General features: G+C 36.6%; 1 pseudogene; it reads right to left on the bottom strand.

Moving 5' to 3' along the window:
- Positions 1 to 10,915: 10,915 nt before the first annotated feature.
- LOC121497754 lies at positions 10,916 to 11,924 on the bottom strand (annotated as a pseudogene).
- Positions 11,925 to 22,714: the final 10,790 nt, after the last annotated feature.

Raw genomic sequence — 22,714 nt, 5'->3', positions numbered from 1 at the left:
TTTAGTAACAGATTGATAAGGGACTGCAAAGACTCAGAAACTCAGCCTCGAATTAGGACAAATCTGCAAACTCTCTGAACTCCAAGGGACCCCTGGGATCAGCTGAAGCTTTTGTAGCAAAGACATTCGTATTCTCCATCTGCCCTTCTTCCTTCATTCCTTCACATTCTGTCCCTTAGAGGACATAAACTTCCTACATGCAAACTTCCTACATGCAAATAGACCTCAAGGTCTGTTGAAAACATGACAGTTTTAGTCACCATGACATATCGAGAGTTACTGGAGAATTGCTCATGGGATTTTTACTGTCTCAGCTGAAGGGGGCCCATGTGTCATTGCTTCCCACAGCCTGCTGGCCAGGACTGGTCTCATGGCCCTGCCTAACAGCAAGTAAGACAGGGAATGCGAAAAAGACATGAAATGCTCTGTAAGCCTCTAAGTGACACCTCCTTGTATCCATGACAATGTCACGTTCCCTACTGAATCTGTATCATTTAAGCCAAATGCCTGGTGCTGGTCAGTGTTCCATATGTATTTTTTTTCTCATCAACTAATAAATGCAGAACTAATAATAACTATTTGCCAATTCGGTTCAATGGAAAAGGTTTCCAAAATGTGATGTTATATGTGTATGTGACTGGGGAAAAATGATGTGGAAAGGATGGATTTTAAGAAAAATATGAAAAATCTTAATTTTAAATCAGTAGCACCGAGGTACCTGGCAGGCTCTCTGTAGAAATACTGTATTATTTGCTGGGACAGGAATCAGAAATTGAGGTTAAGTCATCAAAAGAGGTGATAATTGGAACTATGTTGGGTATATACAACTGCCGAAGTTATAGAACTTGGAGAAGCTGCTGGTTCAGATATATTGTCAGGCAAAGCAGTTGCCTGCACTTGCTATTAGTACTGCATTGTACTAACTATACACAGATGAAATGTAATTTGCCTTTATTAAACATGATGAAGTACCCTTGAGGGTAGGTTCATCAGATACACAATATTTATAGGAAAAAAATGATTTATCTTTAGCATTCCCTGATTAGCACCACTTGACTGGGATCACTCCCTCACTCAGCATTTTGAGTACTTATTCTTTATATCAAAGCTAATTTGTGCTTGTTTGTATATTGCTCAGTAAAGTATTTTAAAACCATGCCTGTAGATGTGCTATCTACCCAAAACTAATTTTCAGTTTCTAAGATTTTTTTTTCCTTTCCTTTTTGTTCCTTTCCTTCCTTATTCTTTTTTTGCTTTCATTCCAATTCAAATCTTGTAGTGGGCTTCCCATGCATAAGACACCATTCTAAGTACCTGGCAAATATTATCTCACTTAATTATTAATTGAGTCTGCATATTTATTTTTAACAAGAACATTACAGAGATGATGTGCTCGTCTAAGTGCATCACATTTGGATGTACACGATGTTGATATGTTTTATTAGTGGTGAAGTTAACCTTGATCATCTCATTAAAGTGGTTTTGGCTGGGTTTTTCCACTGAAAATTGCCTTTTTTTTTTCCTGCTGTAATGAATAAATGATTCAAGACTATGCAAGTATCCGATCTCTCCTCAAACTTTCACTCACTAGTTTTGTTTCCATTGATGGATCTGACCTGAAATAACTGTAATTCTAGAATCCTAATCATGATTTCTAATTTTCTAGACCTTCTGAGTTTATTAGTTGGAATTTTTTATAAGGAAGAGCTGTGCTTTATTCCCCAATAATCTATCCATTTATTTACAAGCAAAGGAATTATAGATACTTTATTTCTGGGTTATAATCTATTCCTATATTTTGCGACCCAAAATGTTCCAGTTTGGGGCATTGGGAGTTCTTTCAGGCTGACTGCTATGTCTTTTAGCACTCTCTCTATCCTTTTTAAAGCATGTCTTTACTTTCTGGCCCCAGAAAATACTCCAGGCCCATCTGCCAATTTTTCCTGCCCTAAGTCTGGGATATATCACTTCTTCAAGTTTGTTTGTTTGTTGTTTGTTTGTTAATTGGCAGTTGGGACTTAGAAACCAAGATCTGGCAGCATGATATGCTCATTGATATTGAGGTGTCATTGCTTCTAGGCTTTCATTATTGATAGAACTTGGGAAATATTTATGTGCATACCTCTCCTATTTACATCCACATTTATATTTATTTTATACACATGCATGTATATGCCTACATATCAGCCTGCTTTTCTATATATCTATTGCCTATCTATTTTTTAAAAATGAGTTAACTCTGATGCCTCCAATTCAACTTTAACATAAAGAATTCATTGTAGACTTTTTTTTTATTTTTTTCTTCTATGTAACTTCTTTCTCCAACAGCAGGAATTCTGGCTCTAATTTCCACAATATATTTACTTAATTATTTATCCCTAATGTCCCTCTGAAAGGTTTTAGAACTGCTAACTTAACTCCTGTGAGAAACTATTTTCTGACTTAGAGAATTTGTTTATGGTAATTTTTTGTCTTTAGCTTTCCATTACTCAGTCAATAGTTTCCAAAGTTGCATACAAAGTTACATGTCTTATTATTATTCATTTGTAACACAATTAGTTCATTCAGTATAGTTTGTTTGGGTTTTCCTTACATCCTACTTGATTTTTTAAAATTTACATACAGTAGAATTCAGTCTTTGTGATATATGGTTCTATTTTTTTGAGCAAATACACAGCACTGTGTATGCACTATCCAGCTGGGATAGAAGATAGCTCAACCATCCCCATAAATTCCCTTGTTGCTGGCCCTTTGTAGAGAACTTCTCTCTCGTTTCCAGCTCTGGGAAGCTACCGATCCATCCTGTCATTCACCTTATGGTTTTCCTCTTTCCAAAATGTCATACAAATAGAATCATTCAATATGTAAATCATTATAGCTGGCTTTTTTTAAGTCAGCAATGTGTGTTTAAGATTATGTTTTTATGTGAATCAATTGTTTTTATTATTCAGTAGGATCTCATTCTATGTAAGTACCATTGTGTGTTTATCCATCCACTAGTTGAAGGTTATCTTGTTTGTTTCTAGTTTGGGTGACTATGAAGAAAGCTGCTATAAACATGCAGATATGGACATTTTGCATTACCACACATTTTAATTTCTCTTGGGAAATGTGTAGGAGAGAGAAGGCTTAGTCTTACAGTAATCATATGTGTGTGTGTGTGTGTTTTAAGAAATTGTCAAACTATTTTTCACAGGGGCTATACCATTTTCCTTTCCCCCAGAAATGTATGAGAGTCCCAGCTGACCTGGACCAGTTAATTTGTACAGTTTAGTGTTATTTAGAAAGCTTATTCGTTTTAATGTCAATTTAATTTCTGAATCTTTGATTATTGTCTAAAAATAGGGAAGGACACTTCAAACGATATCCAGCAAATCTTCAAGATAATAAAATCATACAATGAGTTTGCTTTGAGAATAATAAATATGCCCTCAGTAGTTTCCTACAAACGATTCAAGATCAAGGGCAAATTGACTACATAGAGTAGACTATCTCTAATTTTCCACTTTTGTATGGTAAAAACAATTTTAAATACCATGGAAGAAATATAATCTAGTAAGGTATGACTAGTATTGGTTTATTAAAAGAATTATTTGTTTTCCTTAATAGGCAAAGAGAAATATTTTTATAATTGAAAAAGAATGCTTAATAGATTTCTTAAAGACTAATCCTGTTGGTTTTTCTGTTACCTTCCAGTTGCCTTTTCCTTTTGAGTGGTCTCACCAAACCTAGGGATACACAGCAATAGATGCTATTGTTACCTTAACATCTTGCATCTATTTATAAAATTACCTAAAAATAGATCTGTGACATACTTGCTTACAGTCCCTAACTAGTCTTTATGTGGCAGGTTTATTTCTAAATACTCTCTTCTTTTTGATGTTTCTGAGCTATGGGCACATTTGTTCTTAGGACATGGTGTCAGTTCTAGTTCTTCAGGTTAACTTTGCTTATTCAATAATCTTCTCAATCACTTGCCCACCACAATTATACACTCCTAATATTTCTATTTTTGTCAAAACAGTACTTTTTTTGCTGATGGCAAAGGGCCTACTAAATATTCAATGCACTATTTGTTCCTTTTCTTTCTCTTTTTTCTCATCTTGGTTGGGAGGGGAGCAGTTTAGTAAGACTCTATAATGCACAGCTCTAGAGAAAGAAAGGAGCCTAAGGCTCTCTGGGTGTGTGTTCATAGGTATAATACAAGTACTAGTCTTAGCCTGAGCCCTCCTCTAGGTCACAGTGTACACCAGGAAGAATAATGCCATAGCCATGCTAATTAGTAAGGTCTTACTAATTGGGCAATTTTGAAGATGTTTAATAAGTACAATCTTTATTAATGTTTTTATGGCCAACAATTAAATGAAATGTGAAAACTTAAACCCATGTGCCTTCTACGGTCTACCAGAAACAGACTGCCAAGCAGTCACTCTTATCATATGCTCAATACCTGACTGGGTGATGGCCTCTGCAAAAAGAAAGGGATTGCTGGGAAGTCAACCCATGGGAACTATTCTCCACATGTACAGCTAAGACAGCCCCTGGTGAATTAATAATTCTATTGAGACAATGTGCTGACCCGAATATTCAATATTTGCATAGTAGGAAACAGTATCAGAGAGGTTAATTGATACCCAAAGCTACACAGTTAAGAAGAAATAGAGCCGGAATTGGAGTTAACAGCTCCTTTTAGACTGAGCATGCCTGGCTCTTCAGGCCAACCTGGGCTCAAACGAGGCAGTAATATGAACCATTGCTTGTGATGACAGATTCCACACTCTTTTGTTTTATTCGATTCTGGCAGCATCCCAGCTGTATTCCAGCTGCTAAGTGAGTCACTCAGTGAACATCTGAGGTTTAATGCTTTAATGTGGGACACAATGTTTGTTTTGAAAGTCACTCCTGAAATAATGATCCATGTGTGCCAGCACAATTGAGTTCTAAAACTTGAGCATTGAAAATCTGAAATCTGCTTAATTAACATGTGTTTCCCTAATGGACAAAAATTGAGAAAATTCTATTGTATCTGAGTCAATCAGCACTTGGACCAGTAGCAATTATTGGAATAAGGACATTAAGAATTAGGTATTCTTGGGTTCAAAGACAGATGAGCCCATCAGAGCTATGAGTCTTCATAAGTAAGAGAAATTGAAAAAGCTTATTATGTTTATGTGCATGTCTTAAATGATTCTTATATAGATTATTTTAAAATCTCATCTTACTATAGTTTTCCTCAAAACCTGGGGCCATACACTTGTGCTATTTTTTAGAATAGGACTTAAAATGCTATTCAAGAGTTTCAGGGAAAGTAGAGCTTCTGTCACTTTGCTTACGATGAAAGTAGGAGACACATCAAGCTACGGCATTCAGAAATGCCCGTTATTCTGGCATGAATAGCTATTACACTTAGGGTTTTTTTGTTTTTGTTTTTGTATTTTTAGTTGATAAATTGATGAGATTTAGAGACTGCAATAGTGAAGGAATGATTGTCAGGCATTACAATTAAGTAGAGAAGCGTGTTCTGAAATAATTCAGTCTGAAATGAAGAGTCTTGCAATAATTCTCTCCTTGATTCTTTACTAAAGATACAAGCAATTGTCTGAGCTTTTGTTTCTCCTCACCTGCCTCTCAAAACATAGCAGGTTGTCTCATCACAATTGTATTTCACAAGAAGGGTGTGAAGATACATGAGTTACCAATTGTAAAACACTTTAAAGTCAGAGGTGTTATACTCGATGATAGTGAGAAAGTAGAAGGAAAATAGGTGACAACTTGCTAAAAAATCTGTCATTGTCCATTTCTGGATAACTTCAGGGTAGCTCATGATAAAGCCTTCACCCAAAGGTATAGTGGATCTATTTGCAAAAAGTAGCATGTTGAGTATCACATGAAACACCTTTTATATCACTCTTTCAAGTGGCAACAGTTACACAGAGGGACACAAACCAGGCTACTGCTATGCTGACATACCTAAAATCAATGAGAAAAAATTATACATGGAAAAATAAACTTCCTATGATTAAAAAACAAGCAACAAAAACAAAACATGAACACACCAACTGTGTATCCCCACAAGTACTGCAAATTCAGTGAGTCCTAAGGTAGCTTTTGCTCCTTCTCTGAGCGTCCTATTTTGAATAAAGACTTTACTAACCATTTAGCATTCCAAGCTGGAATGACTTTTTTTCACACTATGACTTTTTTTTTAAGATCTTATTTATTTATTCATGATAGACAAAGAGACAGAGAGGCAGAGACATAGACAGAGAGAGAAGTAGGCTCCATGCAGGGAGCCCGATGTGAGACTCGATCCCGGGACTCCAGGATCAAGCCCTGAGCCAAAGGCGGGCGCTAAACTGCTGAGCCACTCAGGTGTCTCTACACTATGACTTTTAAGTTTCTCTCACTGTCACATCACCAGTCTCATAAAAGAAACCTCTAGGGTATTTTGTAGTGTCTTACCTGAAACTGGCATCTTTGCTTTCAAGTTTAGCTAATTACCCAACTTTATAATTCATCCTAAGAACTGTCATTGAATTTTATTTTCTCACACATGCACATACACACTCCTTAATATTGCCATTCATATAAAAACAACTCTATTGGTTCTTTTTCCAATAGGATGAAACCCAGGAGCCCCTGCATTTCAGCTGAACCTTGCTCATTTGCCTCTAAAGCTTGATTTAGTACCCTCTTCAACTCTGAGCTAAGCCCTGTGATAGAGAAATTTGTATCTCCCAAATATGTCATGTTTCACTGGCATTATTGTCTCTGCACTGTTCATTTGTTCTTTCTTTCTTTTCCAGTTTTTGAGATTTCTTTTCTGCCTATAAAGTAATTATTTACTATTTTCTCACACGGAAAAACAAATACAGAAAAAAGACTTATCAGGTTAGGGCATTCTCTTTTTGTGCAAAGTTTTGCAAGACTAGGATGTTTACTTCCTCTTTTTAAAATGCAGCTTCCAAAAAAAATAATAATAAAAAATAAATAAAATGCAGCTTCCGCTGTGCAGAGGATCATAGGAGAAGGGAGAGAAAATTGAATGGCAAGAAATCAGAGAGGGAGACAAACCATGTGAGACTCTTAACTCTAGGAAACAAACTGAGGGTTTCTGGAGGGGAGAGGGGTGGGAAGATAGGGTAACTGGGGGATGGGCATTAAAGAGAGCATATGATGTGATGAGCACTGGGTGATATATGCAACTGATCAATCACTGAATTCTACATCTGAAATTAATGATGTACTATATATTGGCTAGCTGAATTTAAAGTTTAAAAAATGCATCTTCCTGGGGTGCCTAGGTGGTTCAGTGGGTTAAGTGTCTGCCTTTGACTCAGGTCATAATCTTAGGGACCTGGGATCAAGTTGGCACCCTGCTCCCTGCTCAGCGGGGAGTCTATTTCTCTCTCTTTGTCTGCCCCTCCTCTCTCTCATGCTCTCTCTCTCTCTAATAAATAAAATCTTAAAAAATAAAATTAAAAAAAATTCATCCTCCTGTCATTGTGCTTACCACACTATCCTGTACTGTAGTTATTCATTCACACATTTAACACTTACATAATGTAACACATAAGTGTATTTGCCTCGTTTGGCACTGTGAGCTCTTTAAAGGAAGGGTAGTTCATTTTATTTGTGTACCTCCTCAGCCAAGCACAGGACCCAACACATACTTCAATCTTTATCTTCAATAAATATTGAAAGAAGGAAGGGAGGGAAGAATTAAAAAAAAATGAGTGGGAAAATGAAGGGAGTGAAGAAACGCATGGAGGGGGATGGGAAATGTTTGTTTTCCACGATAAGGTGACTTGAAAATCAAAATTCATTTTTCCTAAGAAACACAAGTACTATGGCAGGTCAACATTGGAATTAGACCACAAAATTTAGTTCATGAAATTTAAAACTTGGTTTACAAAATGTCTCTTATTTAAAAAAAATATTGCTTACATATGATGTTTTGGTTATGTTTACATCATTAACATCTGAGAAAATAGGTCTTTAAAAAGTGATTTATAAAAGCATCATATACAACTCTGACCCTTAAGCAAATATGTTCTGAGGATGAAACAGCTGAATAACAAGAGGATATTTTGGAACACGCTTCGTTTGTAATTTGTATTCAATAATGTAACCCACAAAAGCAGCTCTTCCTCATAAAACTATATGTGAAAATCAGGATTGAGATTCATCACCGGTTTTAAACTTCAGATTAGTAAAATGCTATGAGGAGCCTTGAGAGAAATTATTAGGATAGTATGTACAAAGATGTTTCACTTTCACCAGGGAATGTATTTCCTATTTATTGTAACATTTAATCATGTATTTTCTTGTTACATTTGGAAATAAACTTTGTCAACATGACAGAGTGATAAACCAATCACTTAGAGTTATCCTCTGAGGCTTTGGAGGGTTTAGAAGGCAAAATATACTTCTCGAATCCAGAGAAGATAAAACACAAAGAACAAAATATTTGAATTATTTGGATCACAATTCCTTTCCATTATCACTGGTAATGTTGGTGCCCTGATAGAGAATTCTACCTAAAATATACAGAATATGGAATTGCCAAACTGTGGAAGGAGCCTCGGTGTCCATCGAAAGATGAATGGATAAAGAAGATGTGGTCTATGTATACAATGGAATATTCCTCAGCCAATAGAAATGACAAATACCCACCATTTGCTTCGATGTGGATGGAACTGGAGGGTATGATGCTGAATGAAATAAGTCAATTGGAGAAGGACAAACATTATATGGTCTCATTCATTTGGGGAATATAAAAAAATAGTGAAAGGGAATAAAGGGGAAAGGAGAAAAAATAAGTGGGTAAATATCAGAAAGGGAGACAGAACATGGAAGACTCCTAACTCTGGGAAATGAACTAGGGGTGGTGGAAGGGGAGGAGGGCGGGGGGTGGGGGTGACTGGGTGGCGGGCACTGAAGGGGGCACTTGACGGGATGAGCACTGGGTGTTATTCTGTATGTTGGCAAATTGAACACCAATAAAAAATAAATTTATTATGTAAAAAAAGGACCTTAATATCAATGTTTATTATGGGTGTCTGAACTTGAATAGCTATGCCACTTCCAGGTCCTGGGATGGCTTAAGACAAATACCTCAGCATGCAAAAATAAGATTTTAAAAAATTAATATTATATCTCTCACAATGGGTGACAGTGCTTGAATCTTTCCCAGCTAGCTCCAAAATTAATTCTGGATAAGGATTATAGAAAAATGAGAAAAAATAAATAAAACCTTCTCTTATGTGACAGGTGACAGTCCTCCAGTCTTATCTGCCTGGCATCACTTTCACTTCAAAGAAACTGAGAATCTAGCTAGCTAACCACAACAATCTTCACATTCAGATAAAGAAACATATAACGGGAGGAATCTTCAAATGTTTCTCCTGTCAAAGCTCTGCATATAGTAACTATTGTCTTTTTCCTATAGAGTAGGGAATATAAAAATCACAAACATACATACCAATGTCAGGAAAAAAATAAAAGGAAAACAATCTTAAGACAATGGGGAGCAAGTACTGTGATGTATCACTCAGGAATCCAGGTGATTAAAAAAAAAAAAAAAAAGGACTCCAGGTGATTCTCAGAGAATAATTCTTGACATCCCTCTGCCCATTTTTTTATGGTAAAGGGAGCAATGAATGCAGTGACCAGGGCCTCAAAAAGGCTGGTGACAAAAGGCTCATCTCCCCAGCAAGCCACATAGACCAGCAGAGGTGGTAACAGCAGGCAAAGGCATTTTATTTTATTTTATTTTATTTTATTTTATTTTATTTATTTATTTTATTTTATTTTATTTATTTTTATTTTATTTTATTTTATTTTATTTTATTTTATTTATTATTTTTATTTTTATTTTATTTTATTATTTTATTTTATTATTTTAGAAAGAGCACAAGCATGAGTGAGGGAAAGGGCAAAGGAAAAGGGAAAGTTTTAAGCAGGCTCCACACCCCGAGTAGAGCCCAACATGGGGCTCGATCTCACAACCCCAAGATCATGACCTGAGTGGAAATCAAGAGTCAAATGCTTAACTGACTGAGCCACCCCCTTGCCCCATGATTTTGGATTGTAGAGTGAAGGAAGAGACAGTAGGTATCAGGTTGTAAGCTTCAAGTGCTGAGGGCCATTTAGTTCATCCAACTCACCTTTCTCTTCTTTAAATTGCCTAGAAAGGCAGAGCAACCAACATCGTAGAGCGGCTATTCTCAGACTGAGTGAATATACAGAGGCAGAAGCATCCACCAGGACAAGAGGTAAACTGTAGCAGATGCTGTGAGGAGCCTCCAAGGGACCACCCTTCTTTAGGACTGAGAAACTCCTTTCACCAGCTACCAACACTGTTGTCTGCTGACCTCTCTCAGGTTTGTTCTTAGCCAGGAATTTCCCTCAACTGAAGGGAGCTGCCTCATGCACAGCCTCTGCACCTTCTCTGAAAGCAATCCCCATGCAAAGATGGGCTGGTACGCAGGTCCACAGCCCAAGACCCCTCACTTCCATTTGAGACATCTCAGAAGTCATACACCTGCATTACAGATTGTCTGAGAGCCCTGTGAGGACTCCATGAAAGTTCTACCTCTCCCTCTGCCCATCCTGATTTCTTCATTCCCTAATAAGCCTCTTGTACTTCAGCTAAGAGTCTGTTTCATGGGGAACCTGACCTACAAAGTAAAATGATGGTTATTCACTGGTACTTGCATGATGATGGATGAAACACTGCATATCCTTTTTTTTTTTCTTTAATAGTACAAAAGGCCTTATTGACTACAGCGTAAGCGAAAGCAAGAAGAAGAAACAATCATTTAAAAACACCAGGGACTCTTACATAGCAAAGGTTAAGAAATAAGGTAAGACTCCTATTGAGTTGAGCTATGCCTGGGATGAAGAATAGACCCTATCCACTTTGATCCTTAGGTTCTTGGTATTTCCACTGGATGTAGCCAAAGATGTCTTTCTCATGATCCACTCATGGCAGAGGTTCTCCAGCAACTCCAGTGGCTCACCAGGGATGGACTGTGTATTCATTAATCAGGAAGCCCTTTTCTAGGGGATGAGCACTCATATTCTTACTGAAAATATCCTCCTAGTGAAATAGAGAACACCATGGTAATATTGATCCTTGGGTAGCAACCTGCTATCAATTCTCCTGTGTGGATACTCCTTTCCATCATTTTTACTGGGAAGCTGGCAATCACCAATGAACTTTGTTTCCCCTTTTGACAGAGCATCTGTAATAAAATGGACCTTCTATAACTGCTCCACAACACGATGTAACAGCTTTGGCTATTTGGTTGATTCAGAAGTAAAGTTTGGATGAGTCAGAACATCCATGTCACCAACAGACTCTGCACCTCTTCGGAAACTGCCACAGACCATAGCAATGAATTCAGAATCCAGTTTTTAATCTTCCATTAGCATAATTTCTTACATTTGTAACATTCCTTCAGGATGAATTCTTTTCTCAAACTCCTCAAAATATTTCAGCCGAATTCACTGATGACGGTTCAACATATCTCCATTTTTTTTCTGAGATCTTCTAATGTTTTAATTCCTTCATCTGCAAACTTCCTTGCAGCAGATGGACCAATGCCACTAACTTGAGTCAGGAAATTGATAGAGGAACTCGTATCACCCTGCTGATCTTTTCCAGCTTACACAATTTTCCAGTCACTAAAAATTCATCAATCTTTTCAGCAATTTTTTGTTCCTACTTCAGGCAATTTCTTAGCTTCTGCTCCACTTTTTATTTTGTATGGGTTTTCTGCTATCACGGATGCTGCTTTTCTGTAAGCATTGTACTTGAGGATGGCCTGGTTCATGGTCTTCCCACAGTTTTCAAGTTCTGTGAGCACATTAGTGATTTCCCCATTGAGTGTCTGCTGCTGTGCCTTCCATTTGCTCATGGTGGCTTACCCCTGGACCTCAGAGTGCTCAGAGTCAGGAACTGGCCCCCTCTCCCAGCTTTAAGGAAGGGCTGGGTTTTGGGGCAGGAGGCAGAAAAACCCCAGAAAAGCCAGCACGACCCACTGAACAATGGTTGTCTCTGAAAACATTGCACATATTCCTATTATCGATCAAAGAAGAAGGAAGTATTAATGAGAGCACCTCTGACTACAAATTTCTATCTTTTACAGTATAGTGCCAACCTTCCTCTTTTGCAAAAGACATAATTAAGGCCTAGAAATAAAAAATTACATATATATAATATCATATATATATATGTATGTTTTCTAATCTCACCAAGTAAATTAAAGAAAAACAAGAACTTTTTTTTTTCATTTGCAAACTTTTCTTAATACTGTTTCCTGCAGTAGAAATTCTCAAATCTAACTCTGTAGCAGAATCGAAGACCAGAGTTGTTTAGTTTGGTTGTTGATTTGTTGTTATAAAGATTTCCAGGCCCACTCTAGACATACTGAATTGGAATCTGCTGTGAATGTTTCCACCAGAATCTATATTTTTAAGGTTGCACAAATAAGTCAGGTGATCAGACAAGTTTGGGAAATGTGATGCAGAGCATATACATCTAGAGGGCCCTGCTAGTTTTCTAGAGCTTCTTTAACATGGCACCACAAAGTAAGTGGGTTCACCATCAGAGATGTATCATCTCACAGTTCTGGAACCTAGAAGTCTATCAAGATGGCAGCAAGCTTGGATCCTCCTGAGGGCTGTGAGGAAGAATCTTTTCCATACCTTCCTCCAAGCTTCTAGAGGTTTGCAGGTGCTCTCTCCTCTGCATGTGTCTCTGTGTCCAAATTTCCCTTGTTTATAAGGATTAGAAGCCAATCTTAGTCTACTCTAAGTTCACCTTCACTAATTATATCTTCAATAACCCCATTTCCAAATAAGGTCAGCACTTGAGGTTTATATGAATTATAAGTAAACACAATTCAACTCATTACAGGAGTCCAAAACTTACAACTACTCCTATATAATCTGATATAAAAAGAAAAAAAAAAAAAGCTAAGTAAGCAAGCCAGCTAAGGCCAAGGCTAAGGCATGGAGAATTGGTGGAGAAAATGATTTCCTCTGCTGTAACTGGTCTCTGATTTCAAACTTCAGATATATTAGCATAAGGTTGTGCATGGGATGGCTAGGATCCAACTTAAGTTTGGTGAGTTTAATTCCTTTCCTCCACATCTTAGTGGTAACACTTCACTCCCTTTATTATTGCATCATTGTGATTACCAGCATCATCGAAGAGGAGCTCATCAGAAATTCTGGTAAAACACACAGAGGCAAAGATAAAGTCACTTTGATTATTCATATCATGCTTGATACTTTAACATTCTTTGATTTTTGTTTCATTATTTTTATTATTATTATTTTTCTTCAGCTTTCCCCAACTAACATAAGCTAACATTTATTGATAGTGCCCAGTGGTTAAAAAGAAACTGTACCAACTGATACAGGAATATGATATGGTAGCTAATCTTAATCTAATTTCAGTGATTTCATTAACTAAAGCCAAAGTTAGGACCAAGAAATGTTTGTTTAGTTGCAGAACTGATGTAAGTGATGATTAAGGTCACATACCATTGCTTTAAATAGCTCTTGGATTTTTTTCTCCTAGTTTTCTAGGACTGTTTTTCTGAATGTCACATAAGATAAGATAAATTTTCATTGCCTCCTGGACATGGTCTAATAAAAAGGGATGGTATCATTTTGGGGAAGATAATCAATACACTGACATTTTGCAAGAGTGATGTTTTATAGAAATTTAAGACCTACATAAACAAACCCTAACATGTAGTAGCACCACTATAATTTAAGAATACCTTTTCTAAAGAATCCCCAGAGTTAATTTTAATTAGTGGCATACTAGAAAGCTAAACTCTATTGAAGACCTTTCAAGACTTCTGTGGAAAGAAATCATCGGCTTATTTTCTCAATCCTTGAAGGCAAGTATCCAAATTGTGTTAAAAAAAAAAAAAACAAGGTTAAGCTAAAGGAGAATTTAAGAAACAAGTCATGTTTGTTCTATTAATAGTCAGCTCTGTACAGAATTTTTGCATTCTTGTGCACACAGAAGTCAGATTGACAAAGATCACTGTAGACTTCTTAAGAAATAGATTTTCAACAATTTATTTCAACATGGTAATAAATCTTTCCCATCGTGTTGATAAAAGAAAAACAATCCCTTTTGGGATTGGTCTGTTTGGTCCTCAACTGGAACAGTTTGGCTTGCCTGTAGACTGTCAGTACAGAGCTTGTTTTGTTATCTAATTTGCAGAATTAGTGCACAGTGGTGAGAAGAAAGAAGCTAAACCTGACTAGCTTTTCTCAGAATCGGGGTGCCTCGTCTCCCGTGACCTCTAAGTGGAAAAGGGTGGTTGGTGGAACAACAAGTCTCAGAAGCCGACACTATAATGGTTAAGCTTCTGATTTTTATCCCCATCCCCATCCCCTCTTCATGCATTCCTAACTCTTTTACCATAAAAACTCGGTATATGGAATCATGAAGTAAAGTAATAAAACTAAAGAATATTTTTCTCTGTCATTCTCTATTTGGCAACATCACTTGCTTTGTGTATATAAGTGTAGCAGAGCAAGTAAAGTGGACTTTCTTCACCCATTTGGCTTTTGGGAGATAGAGAAGGTTTTTTTTTTTTTTTTTTTTTTTTTTCATTGCATCGGATGCTCTTTGAGCTTCTGTGTGTCACATTTACAAATTTCTTCAGGGGTGTGAATACCCTGAGGTGTTGGAGGAACTGACATCCCCGTTAGTATACTGAGTCTGTTGGCTTTAAATGTTTTCATCTGATGCTTTCAGAAATCCTTCCAGAAGACTTCTTTATCCATTTAGCAAATCTGGTTATGGTTATCCGGTATGGATGCAGGCAGGCTATGCAGACATCTGAAGTAGAACATGATGAGCTGTTTATTCCTAGAAAATGCAGATGTGGGAAATAAGCTAAGCCGTATTGAGGGAAAGCTCCCCAAATCGAAGGACTGTATAAGCCTTTAAGCCTTAATCTGGTAGCCAATAATATTATGAGGGGAGTAGCTGACAGAGCAATTTTTCTTGCAGGAAATATCAGTTTCCTTTAAATTTATTCCAGTAATTATTTGACCCTTTTTCCCAAGCCAGGCAGAGACCTCAGATCCCCAGAAACCTTGCTCCTTCTCCATGCTCACCTTCTTAGAGCTCTCAGTGCACAGGAGAGCAATGGCTCCACTTACAAGGCCATGATCCTTCCATCTAGGGTGCATTTGCATTGGCAGATTAATCATTAGTAGCAAAGGCTTCCTAGGTCTGGCTTGAGGATTCCCTGTGACCTAGAGAAGCACACATTTCTATAGGAAAATAAGGAGGAGAATGGGAAGCAAATATCTTTAAATAAGGTTGTCACAGCATTGCTGAAATGGTAGTTGGGTCATCCTAAAAGGCAGTAAGTGTAGAAACTGAATCAGAATGAAAGTGAGAGGGAAATCAATAAGTAAAACAGTTAATAGATAGGAGCTAATTCAACATCTCAGACTACTTAGATGGAAGTATTCTAATCCTCTGATGAATATCAGATGGAAAAACTCAGCCATATGACTGAGATACAGCATGGCAAATTAATGCTATATTAATATATATATATATATATATATATATATATATATATATATATATAATTGTCTATATGACTGTAACTAACAAAATATTATTCCATACTATTATAGTAGTAAATTTATCTTTATTTTTTCCATGACTTTTTTTTTTTTTTTTTTTTTAGTTCATTCTATGGGACCAATGTACTCTCCATTCCTGGTAAATTTGAAATATCTAATTGCCATTTCTTATTGACATGTTGAGCTGAAGAAGAGAGTTTCAATAAAGGCACAGCCTGTTTCTTGAGCAAAATCTCAGATTCAGTTAGTAAACAGATTTTCTTTCAAATTGAGAGAAATCCAGAAGTTTGTTTTATGGCTCTCCCAATCTCTCTCCTTCTTTCTTTCACTATCTCTCTTTTCTGAGGAAAAGGTTCTTCTTAGCTTTGTTGGGATATAACTGACATATAATATTATATAAATTTAAGGTGTACGAAGTATTGCTTTGATACACATATATTGCAAAGTAATTACCATGGTAACATTACTATGGAGCTATTAGCTCCATCACATCAAACAATTACCTGTGTGTGTGTGTGTGTGTGTGTATGTGTGTGTGTGCATGCTGAGAATATTTAAGATCTACTCTCTTAGAAAATATTTAGTAAAATATTATTAATGACAATCACCACACTATACATTAAGTTACCAGAATTATTCATCATATAACTGTAATGATCTTTTGATGAATATATTCCCATTCCCAGTGTATGAGTTTGGCTTTTTAAAATCCCATATAAGTGAGAACATTTGTAACATTCTATAAGCTTGTTTTTTTTTTTCTCCTTCTTTCTTTCTTTTCTTTTTTTTTTTTTGAGCTCTTTTTTATTTAGTTCAATTTGCCAAAATATACCATAACACTCAGTGCTCATCCCATCAAGTGCCCCCCTCAGCATCTGTCACCCAGTCACCCCCACCACCCACCCACCTCCCTTTCCACCACCCCTTATTCTTTTCCCAGAGTTAGGAGTCTCTCATGTTCTGTCTCCCTTTCTGATATTTCCCACTCATTTTCTCTCCTTTCCCCTTTATTCCCTTTCTCTATTTCTTATATTCCCCAAATGAATGAGACCATATAAGGTTTGTCCTTCTCCGACTGACTCATTTCACTCAGCATCATACCCTCCAGTTCCAACCACATCGAAGCAAATGGTGGGTATTTGTCGTTTCTAATGGCTGAGGAATATTCCATTGTATACATAGACCACATCTTTATCCATTCATCTTCTGATGGACACCAAGGCTCCTTCCACAGTTTGGCTATTGTGGACATTGCTGCTAGAAACATCGGGGTGCAGGTGTCCCGGCGTTTCACTGCATCTGCATCTTTGGGTAAATCCCCAGCAGTGCAACTGCTGGGTCGTAGGGCAGGTTGATTTTTAACTCTTTGAGGAGCCTCCACACAGTTTTCCAGGGTGGCTGCACCAGTTCACATTCCCACCAACAGTGCAAGAGGGTTCCCCTCTCTCCACATCCTCTCCAACATTTGTGGTTTCCTGCCTTGTTAATCTTCCCCATTCTCACTGGTGTGAGGTGGTATCTCATTATGGTTTTGATTTGTATTTCCCTGATGGGGAGTGATGCGGAGTATTTCCTCATGTCTTGTTGGCCATGTCTGTGTCTTCCTCTGTGAGATTTCTGTTCCTGTCTTTTACCCATTTCATGATTGGATTGCTTGTTTCTTTGCTGTTGATCTATAAAGAACTTATTAAACTCAACAGCTTGTTTTTTTTTTTTAATCCGATATATGTGAGTATATTTGCTCTTTGTTGTTCCTTGTGTGACTTACTTAACTTATTTTTTCAAAGTCCATCCAGGCTATTGCAAATGAAAAATTTCCTTCTTACTCATGGCTGAATAATACTCCACTGCATACATATACCATAATTTCTTTATCCCTTCATCCATTAATAGAAACTTAGGTTGTTTCCATGTCTTGGCTACTGTGACTAATGATCTAATGGACATGGGACTACAAACTCCTCTTTATGAGATCCTGTTTTTGTTTCCTTTGGATAGAAATCCAGAATAAGACTTGCTGCAGCATATGGTAGTTCTATTTCTATTTTTTTGAGGAATGTCTATACTGTTTTATTTTTATTTTTTTTTATTTTTTAATTTTTATTTATTTATGATAGTCACAGAGAGAGAGAGAGAGAGAGAGAGGGGCAGAGACATAGGCAGAGGGAGAAGCAGGCTCCATGCACTGGGAGCGCGACGTGGGATTCGATCCCAGGTCTCCAGGATCGCGCCCTGGGCCAAAGGCAGGCGCCAAACCACTGCGCCACCCAGGGATCCCTATACTGTTTTACATAGTGGCTGCACCAATTTATGTTCCCACCAATAGGATATGTGGGTTCTCTTCACATCCTTACCAACACTTATTATCTCATCTTTTTGATGACAGTCAATCTAACAAGGGGGAGATAGTATCTCACTGTAGCTTTGTTGTGCATTTCCTTGAGGATTAGTGCTGTTGAGGACTTTTTCATGCACCTGTTGACCAGTTGTATGTCTTCTTTGGAAAAATGTCTATTCAGATGTTCTATCCGTTTGTTAATCAGATTGTTTTTGGATTGAGTTGTATGAATTCTTCATTATTTTGGATATTAACCACTTAATCAAGTAGATTGGTTTGCAAATAATTTCTCCCATTCTGTGGGCTGCCTTTTCATTTTGTTGACTATTTCTTTTACTGTACAAAATCTTTTTAATTTGATATAGTCTCACTTATTAATTTTTGCCTTCATTGCTTGTGCTTTTATTGTCATATCCAAAAAATTGCTGCCAAGACCAATCTCAAGAAGCATTTCTCTCTGCTTTTTTCTTCTAAAAGTTTTACAGATTCAGGTCTCATATTTAAGTCCTTAATCTATTTCATGTTAACTTTTGTGAGTGCTGTGAGATTAAACTGAAAACAAAAACATTAAAGGAGTCGATCAGTATTGGAAAACAATAGCAGGATGATCATACTCTGCTAGTTATGAAAATGAAGTATTAAATTGCAAAAATTGAAATAACATGGTATTCATGCAGACATAATAAACAGCACAAAAAATGGAAAGTTCATAAATAGGCCTATGACATGCTAATTTTTAAAATAAAGATAATATTAAAAACCTCTAATCAATAATAAATAATTCAGTAAATGGTTTAGGATCTTGTTTTTCCATCTGGAGAAAAAATAGAATGCTGATTTCATATATATTTATGTATATACACATTTTATATATATGATGTGTAAATATATACTTATACACATATAAAAGTAATGTCTTGATGGGTAAAAGAACTAGAAAAATAGTAGAATAACCTACAAAGTAATATTTTATGACCTTCAGAAGCAAGTCACATAGTCCAAGCATCATGAAAGGAAAGACTGCAAGATATGATTACATAACATTTAAGAAACTCATGTCCAACACAGTATAACATTAAAATCTTCAAAACTCAACAATGTAATGTAAGAAATATTTGCAAAACATAAAAGGCAAACAACTAAAGTCCTTCAAATTAAAATCTCCAATATCAATCTCACTACGATTGACAAACCATGCTATAAGAAATTTTGGAAAGATTATAAAAGTAGAAAACAACATTATAATATAGTGAGTAAATATATGAAAGGATGATCAATGTCACTAATAATCATGAGTAGGAGATATTTTTCACCATGAGACAGTCAAGAACAAAGAAGTATGATTCACAGGAAGGAATATGGATGCACATTCCTAGATGTTGTAGGTGAGAAAAGTTTACTTTATTGGGACTGGGCAGTGTCTGCAATTGTGCATTACCTATGCCTCACCAGCCCTATTCAATAATGCTCACTGAAACGTTTAAAAATGGTGAAGTGTTAACAACTTAATTGTTGATCAGCAACAGAGAGGTGATATATACCTCATGAAGCATCCACACCAAAGTCATTAGAAAGAATAAAGTAGATACACACACACACTGATGTCCTGAGTATCTTAAGTGATTAGAAGGCAAATGATGAAAAGCAGATTGTCTTACCTGTATTTATGAATAAGCTCATAGAAACGCATCATCAGGGGAATGGAAAGATAGTTACCAGAGGACTGGCAGTGTTAAAGTCGGAGGTGGCAAGAGGAGTGAGAATATGAAGCCAGAATACTCCCTGAACTGTGTAGTTCTTGTGCAATTCTGTACCCATCCGGGTCTAGAAACATCAGTTGTATTTGACAAACGTCATTTGGATTTTGGTTTGGGGCACAGAAGCTCAGTTGCAGTAGACTGAAGAATGAGTGAAAAGCAAGTAATTGGAGTGAATGAATGGGAACTTTCTTTAAAGAAGTCTATCTGTGAAGGCAATGATGGCCAAAATAGGGCAGTGAATAGTAGATAATATGATTTTTTAAAGCAAGTAGTTACATGTTTGATCCACGCTTGTTTTGATTGTGTTTGCTGCTGAAAATGTAGGTATTCGAAAAAGGTTTATCATTATTATATATGCTCTAATTTAAACAAACTAAAAGTTCATTTCAATTATTAAAAAGAATGAAAACAGCATAGAAAACACAGCTGCACAAGATTTAGGAGGGGTTGTGGTGTGTCTTACTCCACCACCTCCAGCCCCGGAACAACAGAGCCACACACAAAGTAGCCCTGTTTACTGCCTGACTTTTAAATGCCTCATTTTTCTGACAGGCACTATCAATCTTTGCTTTTAACTGTGATCCTGGCTTCAATATCTCTATTTCAAAGGAGATTAAGCATCTTAACAGCAGTGATTTCTCCAGAAAGAGTGGGAAGGATGACACTGAATAAAGGATATTACTCTGTTGAATGAACAATTCCTGAGCCTTTGAGATGCACAGGCTGAATGCTGTGCTGTGTTTATGAAATTCTCTCTAGATCCCTAATTATTCTCCTCTCTGCTCACAGATGTTTCTTGCTATTTGATGTGAGCTTTGAGAATGAAAGGGATCACTTATAGAGTAATGAGATTACCTCACATCAAACTTATTTGGAAGAAAAGCAGTTTAGTTCAGGCTAAAGTATTTTTGTTTGTTTGTCTGTTTTTGTTTTTGTTTTTGTTTTTTTGTCTGTTCTTGTTGCTTCAAGATATGATCTTTACTTCTGAAGACCAACAGATAAGCCCCTCTTTGCAAATGAATGAAACTGGAACCGCAAGGTCAAAAGTAGAGGGATGTGCATAAGCCAAGGTTTTATATTTTGAGTTGTTGATTTAATATGACTAGTTTGGGTATGTGTTTTCCAATTTACAATGCATTATGTATGACTTGGATAGTTGTTAGGAGCATGCATTGTTCAGAAGCAATAACTGGTAACAATGCAACAGACTGAGAATAATTAGTTACAAGTTCTCTTTGTATGTACTGGGTTTTCTCCTTGCCACATGAAGCTGTTCAGATGTTAACCACAGATTTATACATAATGCACCATAGAGAATAGTTTGGCTGCGTTTTCCCCTGCTATTCTCTGCGGCATATTTTTACTAATACACATAGGTTTAGCTTTTACTGTTCGCAGGCTGGGAAAGTCAGAGCTCCACACTCAAAAGTGAAGATGGAAATGCTGATTTTTTTTTCCTCCTCTTGGGAGTAACCCTCTGGCCTCCAGGCAGTTCTTTTAAAAATAGCTTCTGTCTGCCTTGTGCCATTATTATCACAGATACAATTCCCATCCTGACTGTCCGGAACCGAAATCAGTCTTCTGTATTCAAGAGCAGTTCATCTGTGCTGGGGTTGCTTTTATATAAGTCACTGTGGTATATGTCAGCTTCGTGGCTGGTGTTCCCATAAAGTTTTTAAGTTGGATTCCTAATATAAAGTATGGAAAAAAGCAGGGAATAAAACATATCTCTTATTCTAGAGAGAACCGATCATCCCAGACCTGCTGCCAGACAAAGTAAAATCCAGAAGGAAGGTTATTTCATTTGTCCACAAAATGTAAATAACTCATGGGGTCTTTGTATGAGTTGCACTTGCGCTTAAGATGACTCACTATTTGGCCAAACATAATAAAGAATAGCATCTGAGACTGCGGGCTTTCTACTAACAAAGAAGAAAAGGTTCAGTGAAAGTAGGCTTGTCCATAAAAGAAGCCCAGATACTTTCTGAAATGGCACAATAGGATAAATAAAAAATAAATACATATCATTTTTAATATTATATTTTTTCTACAACCTATAGTTATAAATTTTCCATCAGTGCAATACTGACTCTAGAATATAAATAGGAAATGAAATCTTTAATTTTTTTAAGATTATTTATTTATTCATGAAAGATACAGAGAGAGAGAGAGAGAAAGAGGCAGAGACACAGGCAGAGGGAGAAGCAGGCTCCATGCAGGGAGCCCGACGTGGGACTCGATCCCAGGTCTCCAGGATCAGGCCCTGGGTGGAAGGCGGTGTTAGCGTTAACCACCCAGGGTTCCCTCCTACTTTCATTTTTAACAAATGTATATAATGAAGATGAAAGTAATTATTATTTTGAAGTAATTATTAATAATTAATATGTATTATATAATTATATTTTAACCATATTCATACTATTATATATGCAATTACATATTATAATATTACTCATATTTGTATCATATTAATATTAATAATTAAAATTATGTATAAAGATAGTCTATTATTTATTATAAATATGATGGCTTGGGTCACAGCAGTATTAGTCAATAAAATGACATCAGAAAGGTAACAAAAAAAATTTGTTTAGATTCTTTCTCCTAAGTTTTAGATTTAAACTACAGACAGACCTTCAACAATCATTCCAGCAGCAAGGTTACATTATCTGTGTACCTTGTGATGAACAGAATAGCTGTGGTTACAGAACCTTTATCTTTTATTACACTAGCTCGATGTTTTTGAAGCTGGTTGTTTTACCCACGCTTAGAGCTAAATATCATTGCCAGAAGAGAATAATGCCGATGAACTATGGAAAATCATGGATGTCAACAAAAGTCTCCAGTTGGGCTTTAGACTCCTGATGGCATCATTCCTTCACTTAAAGCTCTTTCTTAGATTGAGTGGCATTCATGGCCATGAGGAGGACTTCTACCATTGCCATTCATCAATTTATCTATTCACGATGTTATC

Source organism: Vulpes lagopus, chromosome 8 (assembly GCF_018345385.1).
Source record: "Vulpes lagopus strain Blue_001 chromosome 8, ASM1834538v1, whole genome shotgun sequence".
NCBI classification, from domain to species: domain Eukaryota; kingdom Metazoa; phylum Chordata; class Mammalia; order Carnivora; family Canidae; genus Vulpes; species Vulpes lagopus.
Note: the sequence above shows the minus strand (reverse complement) of the source record. Positions and strands in the feature narration are given on the sequence as shown.